The 9,434-nt window shown below is 40.5% G+C and overlaps 1 long non-coding RNA gene across 1 annotated transcript; it reads right to left on the bottom strand.

Annotated features, from left to right (window-relative positions):
- Nucleotides 1-234: 234 nt before the first annotated feature.
- Nucleotides 235-9,161, bottom strand: LOC128788890 (uncharacterized). The gene is made up of 2 exons (XR_008431236.1): nt 9,008-9,161; nt 235-439 (listed from the first exon to the last, which is right to left on the bottom strand). It is a non-coding gene; the product is annotated as an uncharacterized LOC128788890 (long non-coding RNA).
- Nucleotides 9,162-9,434: the final 273 nt, after the last annotated feature.

A 9,434-nucleotide genomic window follows, 5' to 3' on the forward strand; every position in this document is an offset into this window, starting at 1 on the left:
GCTAAACTGCAAGGAGGGCAATGTGTTAACTGTAGCAGCTGCAGTAGGCATCCAAAGCAATTCAGAGAGCAGGAACTGATGACAGCTGGAAGCATCTGGGCTCTCTCCAGCTTCTAAAACCAAAGCTGTACCTGCAGTTGCAGGATCCAAATACTTCCTCCCTCTGGAAAATCCCCATCACATAAACGGAAAGTAGTGCGTAGGCACACACAAAGAAACACACCAGTAGAGGAATGATGAGTTACTCATAAATATATTTGAAAATCTTTCTTCTTACATTTTTAATGGATACACAGAACAATCATTTTCCTCAGAATAAACCATTTGACAGCTTCTACTATACGTTGCAGCAGTGTGCATGCAGCTGTTGTCTTTGAACACTGGGTGTTTCCTCAAGACTAATATTTTCTGTCTTGTTCTTCTCTACTTATAAAGAATCCTAGAAAAAATCACACGAGAAAGTGAGTAGGTTTTATTTCTGTGTGTGCTCTACAATACATTTTTATGCATTTAAGCTAAATCAGGCCAGTTGATAAAATCATAGAGTGCTGATGAGAAGGATAACAGGATATTATTTGAATATTGTGGATAAAATGAATGACTGTAGAAAATGAAGGCATTTAAAAGTGTTCTTATACCTTAACTGAAATCCCAGGAAGTAGCAGAGAATTGCTGTAATAACTATTCCTCTAGCCCTGGTGCTGTTTTCTGAATGGTTGATTTAGATATCCACATAGGCAAACAGGGCTCTATGATTATTGAATTAAAAATAAGCATACCCAGCAAGAGTTCATCACCCCAAAAAAGACAAATTGGAGTGCTTTTTTTTTTTTTTTAAATACATAATAATGGGTCCTTTGTTAAGCTTTTAATTAATGAATTCTAGTCATGGATCACCCCAGTGCTATCAAATTGCTCAAAGCTTGTCTGTTTGTCAAGTGTAAACCCACAATGTTCTGTCACAAGCCATTTTCTCTCCAAACCAGCCCAGTATTTGCTTGAAAATCTCTACCAATGAAAACTCCCTCTCCCTCTGGGCTCCCTGAACAGCTGTGTGCAGGAGCAGGACACTGAGCTTCTAGGGAAAGCTCCAGCTGAATGCTTTCTGCAAAACTAAGGCAGCTTTAAAAGGAAACTGGGAAGTCCCTGGAAGGGTGATTCCCACCAGCAGCTCCTCTGGACACACAAACACGGCTTCAACAAAATTCAGTCACTGCTGTCACCCCTCCAACAGCACTGGCAGTCCTGCCATGACCCCCACCATCCTGCAGCAGAAACCCAAGCAGCAAAATATAATTACAAAAGATCACATGCATTTTAAGGGGAGAAAAAATATGAAATATATGAAAAAGCAACTTGAAGATGAATGTTTCACAGTGATGGGTAAAAATGATTGCAATGTATGAAACCCATGAATCATTTTGAGATCTTCAGTCAGATAGATAAAATATTATTATTATTTCAAGTAAGTGATGATTACATTGCATTTGAAATGGCTTTGTAATTTCCTGTCTGATGCTACCCTTAGGTCTCTTCTATATTACCGCTTTTCAATTATCTTTTATTTTTCTTCTTGAATATATATGTTTTGAATTATTTTTTCATCTGATGTATCAGCCCACTCTTCTTCAGATTGGATCTTATTTTTATATTTCCTGCCCACATTTCTGCAGTTAGGAATTTATTGCTTTGTAAAGCTGAAAAAAAAAGGAAATAAATAACAAAAATAAAATAAAATAATGTTCATGTCACATATTTGTATTTATATCTGAAAACACATAATCCTTGCTACAAGCACTTTTTAAAATATCTTAGGGACATGCCCCAGTTCACTGTTGTGCATGTATCTGTGCATTCAGATTGGAAAGAAAACCAAACATATCCAGACTTTATAATCACATTCTGCTGTCTAAAAACCCTTTGAATTGCAAGGCATATTCATGCCAAAAGGAGGTGGGTGAAATTCAGCTCTGCCAGGTTAAGAGATGGAGAAGTTCAAAGTCAATGCTGCTCCAGGAAAATTCTCCAGCATTGCTGTTCACACATTAGAAATTAAAGCACAATTGCAGAGCACAACCATAAAGTTTAGAGGGATGAACCCGTACAAAAACCAGAAGCAAGGGCAAGAAACCCCTCAAGAGGAAGGTCACACCTCAGAGCAGAATCCAGGCATGGAACAGGCAAGTGTCCCAGGTAGCACCAGCTACCAAGGGGACCAAGGGAGCTCCTGGGCCACCACCTATCTGCATCATCTCAAGCAAAACCAACCCTGAGTGACCACACAGCTTGTCAGCTCTAAACCTGCAGATTCAGCAAACTGCAGATTTCACCTAATGAAACTTTTCTAAAATGCATGCCATTGCAAACAGATGGTAAATAGCATTTAAAAGCAGAAATTTTATTAAAATATTTCAGAGGCCATTAAACTGACTGTCACACTCTCCTGCCTGTGCTTCTCAGTCATTTTAAGTGAACTAAGGCTGGGATGGGCTATTTGCTTTTCTCAGGTTTATTTTTGCTTTGTTTTCATCAATCCAACAATTTCTGTGTATTCTTCCATTTTCAAGGCCACAGGTTCCCTAAAGTAGGGTACTAATTTAGTAGCATCAGAAAGAGCTAAAAATCTAACTGGCTATCCTGGGAATCACTGCAGCAGTTTAATAAGCTTCAGTTTTCTCTTACTAATCTAAAATAAGACTTGGCACATGATATTTGCCAGCTGTTGTACATTTACTGCCTTAAATACATTTTTTATTGTCAATTCAGTGCTATGAAGAACCCACTCATAGCCTTATTTGGACTAAACTTTACACCATGCCATATCAGATCTCTTTTTTATTTGCATGTCTATTTGCTTTGTTCACTTACTTTTATTGGGCCCAGATACGAGCAGTGTTCTTTAATTAATACAAGTCATTATATGCCTGGAAAAATCAGATTTAGTTCTTCTCTCTTGTGAGACATTTTAGAATATTTGCAAGTCAAAATGTTGACACAAGACTGTCTCCCCACCCCAAAAGAATTGCAAATCCTGTTTGTAATTAATTTCCATATCTCACAGGCTATAAAACCTGCCACACACTGCAGCACTAGGATTTCTAAGGTGGACATTATTTGGCTTTGTATGGAAAACTTACAGCTGCAAATCAGTCACATTTTAGCCATAAAAAAATTCAACTGCTCAGCTTTATACCAGGCTAAATCCCCACCCCTTTCAGTGAGATTTTATAACAAGACTCTGCACACTTTCCCTGAAGTCCCTCGCTGAAGAACAGGTCTTCCATCAATCTGCCGTAGATGCAGCAGCACCGGGAGAAGCTTCCTTCTCGCTTAAGGATGGACAGCTGCCTGCTCCTGGGCTGCAGTGTCCTGTTCTGCACCCTCAGTTGATGCCAATCTCCTGCTTCTACCATGAGAAGCAAGACTTCAGGCCTCAATCATGTCATTCACCCTGATATTCATTCCCAATAATCTGCAGGAGGGCCTCAGGTGTCTCTGTCCCTCCTATGTCCCCTGGGAGTGGCTCCTTCCCCGTCCACAGAGCTGCCTGGCTCCCACTAGCATGGTACAAGAGGAGCCCAGCATCTGTTTGCCCCACTCCAGCCAGTGTTACAGAGGCAAAGCTGCTACATTAATGTCCTTCCTCATGTTTGTTAGAAATGTCTGTGACAGTAAACCCTCAGTACCCAGTAACTGGGAAGACACTGGGAGCACACACTGTACAGTAGGAGGACGAGGCTGATGCTGGAATGTTCGTAGACTTATAAACACAACAGTCCCACAGGTCTGAACAGAAGTACCAAGGCCAACCAAAACTGCAGGTTTTGGGATTCCAGATTTAGCATTCTAAATGAGTTTCTCTCCATTAGTGATGTCTGACTGATGAGTGATTAGTAATGATGAGAAGAAAAACAAATGTGTTCTTTTAGCTCAGTTCAGATCTCAAACCATCATACCTGCTCACAAAGACCTCAAGAGAAGTACAGAATTCAGAGAACATTCTCCAATGTATATGTGTACACATTCAACCAAAACAAAGAAGAAAGCAACTGAAAGGATGCTTGGCAAATGTCACGGTACCATATTCTTCATTTTCAGTCTAGGAGCTTATAATTTTATAGACAAGGCTGTTCCATGTGAATGCAACTGGAAATATGTGGGTGAAAGTAGTTACTCTCTCCAAGTCCCTGATGATATTAATTCACAGCGAAAGATCTGTAAGAACATCATGCCTTTTTCAGAAAGGCTGCATCAGTAAAGGGAAGTGTAATGTGTAATTAATGAGAGACACGTCTTGTTGTCTTGTGGTTGCTAGGGAAACTGGACAATGGACTAACCATATTTATTCCATACAGTTGCTGTTGCTCTCAGAGCACAGAAGGAAGAATATCTGTGAACTGCTGTAGCAGTGTGGCCTGAAAACAAAGCCAAGATGACCTGGTAAAAGACAGGGTCCTCCTCATTCCCTTGACCAAAATCCTAAGCTGGCTTGTCATTGACCTTGAGGTGACAGTCACAGGGGAAAATCTCAGTTGCCAGCCCTCTGAGGGCGTCGTGATATAAAAAAAAATTACTTTTCACAAAGATCATTTCTGGTCCACTCTTCCAGATCGTCCCAAGATATAAATGATATCTCTTGGGAATAAGGAATCATAAATTCTCATCTTCTCTATCACTAAGCAGAGAATTGTTAGCAGCCCTGCCCAGCCCTGCCACAGCTGTTTTACTGATCCCCTTGCCACCAGGTCCCATGACATCTGAGAAGGCTGATGAGAAAGTGGGTGGGAAGTCCATATGTCAGACCACCAGTCTGATGTTACTATTAATGCCAAATCTTATTTCCTTGAAGTTTCCTTCAGAAAGTTCAAATGGGAGGATGCAGAATCCGAAATATTTCTAAATTACAATTTTCTGAGTTAAGGCCTGGAGAAGCACTGACCTTTAGCATTGCTTGTTCTTGGATGTGCCTTCCTCTCCCTTTGTGAGTGGTCTATTTGGGTATGTGAGAGACCCAAGGGAGATATATATGCAAAGACAAGAGCCTTTACAAGGCAAGCTGTGAGAGCAAGGGATACCACTGATGAAGTATCATGTGTGAAAACCAAGTGGTTCTTTAAAATTGGCTCTTTCTAACACCAGATATGATCTAAATGTAAAAAATGTAGAACAGAATCTATATCTTGTTGAAGGCTTTCCCAGAGACAGAATTTTAAAAGTCCACCAGTATCATCTTCTCAAAATGTTCCAGACTGGGATCCAAGCCTAATGGCTTAATCTGATCCAATTTGGTGACCTGCACTGTGTAAACACTTCAAACTGATTGAAACTGAGGAACAGTAACCTAGGACAGTTTAGGCAGCCTATAAACTAGTTGTCAGATAGCTCATCCTTTATAAGCTGATAAAATGTTCCCTGACATAGTCTTGCTTTATTCTATTTCCTTTTCCCTTAAGTAGCAGTGATAGAATTCCAACAGCAATTCATAGTTGCAGAATCAAAGAATTATTTGGGTTGGAAAAGACCTTTAAGACCTGTAAAGAGGATTGTGGAAACTAGTGCTGAACAGTGTGGCATGTGTCTGGCCATGTCAGCTGTGTATGGCAGCATGGCCATATCAATGCTCCCAGCTCAGGTGGAACTGTTCAGTCACCAGGGTATGCTGAAAACACCGGGGTGTAGCCCACTTGAGTCCCCATTTCCTGTTTTAGAGGAAAGAAGTATTGAAGTAAAGGGAGGGAAAAGCAGCAAATTATAGATTATAATTGCCAGATTAGAAGAAACTCTTTAATTTAATAAACACATTTATCTATAATCCACAGTTTGGGTGACTTGATGAAAACATAATACAGTATTCAAGAGCATCTGCTGTATGTTCTGCCTCTCTTTGTGGTATATTTTTTCAGAAATGCAGGTTTAAAGATGGACAACTTAAAATATATAATAGCATTTCCCTGGCTGCTTAGTTGTGCTTGATGCATGCAGTGTGCTATATGGAAATGCACAAGAAACCAACACATTAAGGATCTCCACCATCTGTAGTCTGGCTCTAATTTTTTTCATGCTTCCTCAGTATTGAGAAGGAAACTGGAAAATCTGCTCCATCTTTTTGCTCTATACGGTGACACGTGCTGATCCTTGTAGAGCATATCAGTAGAGCTGGCTCAAATGATTGAGAGATTTTTGTTATTAAAACTAAGATAAAACCATATCATTTTTCTTTTATTTTTCTTCCAGTTCATTAATAAAACTGGGTAGGCTTCCTGTGGTTTTGGCAAGAAAATGAAGCACAATGAAACCTTCCCTTTACTTGCAATTCATTTTGCAGCTAATGGTCTTGAAGCTCCAGACTGACATGAGGCTTGGATAGCAAAGGAAGGCTTTTTATTCATTCACATGGAATTCACAGTCCTAAGGATTACTCATGATTTGTAGTGCATCCCATAGAAACGAGAGCTTCAGTTGGAGCGGCATCTTCCTTTACTTACTGCTATCACTAAACCAGTGCCATATTTTTGCCCATGCTGATAAAGGGAGTTAAAACAAAACCTGAATGTGCCTTTAGTCCCTAGTTGCCCCTGTAGCACCCTGGAAGATGCCTGGGCAAGCAGCCTGGAGAGGCAGCCTGCTGCCAGAGCTCAGTCGTCTTGCAAAGGTTTTCTCCAAACCCTCCCAGTCTGCTTATCTCAGCTGCATCTTTCCTGTGCCAGGACCACTCTCAGCCAACCAGCCAGCTAGGAACAGTCTCAGGAGAAGCATTTCAGAATTATTAAGAGTGCAAGAAAATCAAAAGAATGCAGGAAGCTTTCTGTGACCTTTAAATGCAAAAATATATGTTAGACCTGGTCTGGTGCTACAGATATTTCACCCGCAATACTGCATCCAGCTCTGGGACCCTCAACAAAACAAGGACACGGACCTGTTGGAACAAGCTCAGAGGAGGGACACAAAGACGATCAAATGTCTCTAGGATAGGAACTCCTCTCCTATGAAGACAGGCTGAGAGAGTTGGAGCAGTTTATCCTTGAGCAGAGATGGCTTCAGTGAGACCTCAGAGTAGACTGTCAGTCCCTAAATAGATCCTGCAGGACAGCTGGAGAGGGACTTCCTGCAAGGACATGTAGGGATAGGACAGGGAAGAATGGCTTAAAGCAGAAAGAGGGGAGGTTTAGATTAGATATGGAGAATAAACTCTTATTGAGAGGATGATGAGACACTTGAACAATCTGCCCAGAGAAGTTTTGGATGACCCATCCCCACAATGTTTAAGGCCAGGCCAGATGGGGGTCTGAGCAACCTCCTCTAGTGGAAGGTGTCCCTGCCCATGGCAGAGGGGAACTAGATGACCTGTAAGGTCCCTTTCAACCCAAGCCATTCTATGATTCCATGATTCCATGATTCCATGTGTGTATGATTCTATGATTCTCTGAGCAAGGCACGTAACCCCCTGTGCTTTGAGATAGATGGATGTTGCTATTTCTGATAATACTGCTTGGAGTCTTCAATAACTCTGGGGTTTTTTTATATAACTAAAACAAAGTGCGGAATCAGAAATTCTGAGCTCTAAAAGGGAAAAGAAATCATCAAACCCCCTCTGCTGTCATTGGAGTGTTTACAAGGAAGTGGTTAAAGTCAAGAGTGGTGTCCAGGCACACTACTCCTACAGATGGAGCCTCCAGCCACTACTAATGGCAGGGATCATGTTGCAAGCAAGTGCACACACATTTAGCAAAAGCAAAACATTACCCTTGAGTAATACTGTACTTTGAAAATAAATGTGTCACAGACACCACTGATTTTAAAGCAGGAAGGAATTCCATGTATTTCTCAAAATTGCAACAGAGGATCTGTGTTCATGGATACACATAGACACAGATACACAAACAAGTTATGAAATGCAGTTAATTCTGCCCTTACTCATTACTGGACTAAATAACACTGATATACTTCACCCACATTCAGAAAATTCTCATCCATTACCTTAACTTTTTTAAATTCACTTATTCAATTTAAAATGAAATGCAGTATTTCCTCCTCCTCATTTGGCAGACATTTTTGGTGAGCTGGTTGAGAGGAAACAGCCATATACAATAGGGTTATTTAATTTCTTTTGTGAGAAAGTTGTAGTTTTACAGCAATCAATGCTAAAAATGGCAATAAGTCAAAATATTAAGAAGTAATGTGTGACCAGCACTCAGTATATTAAGAGTTTCCATAGAGTTTATGTGTATTACTTTAGTCTGCTTCACAGTAATGTTAGCCTCTAGCATTCTGCTATTGAATCTGGGACACTGACTCTGACAGAAAAACATCTGATTTACACTGCTGTATAATGAAATCATATGATCTATGTTTTCAGCAGTTACTATGCATGATTATATACCCCTTTCTGATAAAGCCATTCTTCAGCCGAGAAATTTCTCTCTTCTCTGCTCCAAATAATTTTTCTGATACTATTTCTGCTGATGCCTTTAAATTTTATGTTCATTGATGACAAAGATACCCAAAAGGACCTTTCCAAGTAGTTGGTCATGAGAAAACCCAAAAATCTGCTGTGGTACACAGAGGGCAGCAGCTGGAGATGTGCAGCAGCTGTGTTCTGCATGGCTTCTGCAGGGGCACTGGAAGAGTGAGCTGCTATTGCTGTTTTTATGGTGGAATTTTGTGAAGTTTCCTTTTTAAATGGTTTTGCTAGTCACTGATGCTAAGGAAAGAAAGTTAAAAGCCAGCACTTACGCATAGCATCTCTCTACCAGAAGAGAGATTTTAAAGCTATGGACTAAACAGAGAGTCTCCCATCTGGAAAGTAATATCTTACTGGAACAAACAGTTGTAATAGCTTATTTATTCTACTTTCATAAGGCAAACCCATTAATTAAAATCCCAAAGAGTTTGGGGAATATTTTACTATTACATTTTACTGTGAAGTAGGAAGAAAGTAAACTCAGCAGCAGAATCTGTGGGCAATATTCTCAAACAAGTACTTTGATGCAAAAAGCATATGACTCACCTCCTGCTGAAAAGCTGGTCCTTCCCTCCTGGGACACCACCACTGATGTTGTTGCAGCTGCTTCCGTGTGGCATTTTCCGGACCATTGCTTTACTCCTGATAGAATAGTTCTGCTACATTTGTGGTCAGGCTGAAGTGCATGCAATTTAAAATGTGAGAGCAATGGAGAGGAGTCTTTGCAAACTGTGTCACCCAGCCTGGGGCACCAGGAGGAATCCAGCCAGAGAACTTGGAAAGACCTCATTCATGTGTCTGGGCTGGCAGGGCAAGTGTAGGAAGACTTCCCTCCAGGAGGAGGCTCCTAGCTCTTTTTGTCCTAACACAGATTTTACCTACACACTAATTTTCTATTAATCTTACAAGGCTCAACAGAATTTTTACCAGCATCTCATGAAGAGATGCTTAAACTACCACATTTAGTGCAGAT

The sequence above is a fragment of the Vidua chalybeata genome, chromosome 5 (genome assembly GCF_026979565.1).
Source record: "Vidua chalybeata isolate OUT-0048 chromosome 5, bVidCha1 merged haplotype, whole genome shotgun sequence".
Taxonomy (NCBI): Eukaryota; Metazoa; Chordata; class Aves; order Passeriformes; family Viduidae; genus Vidua; species Vidua chalybeata.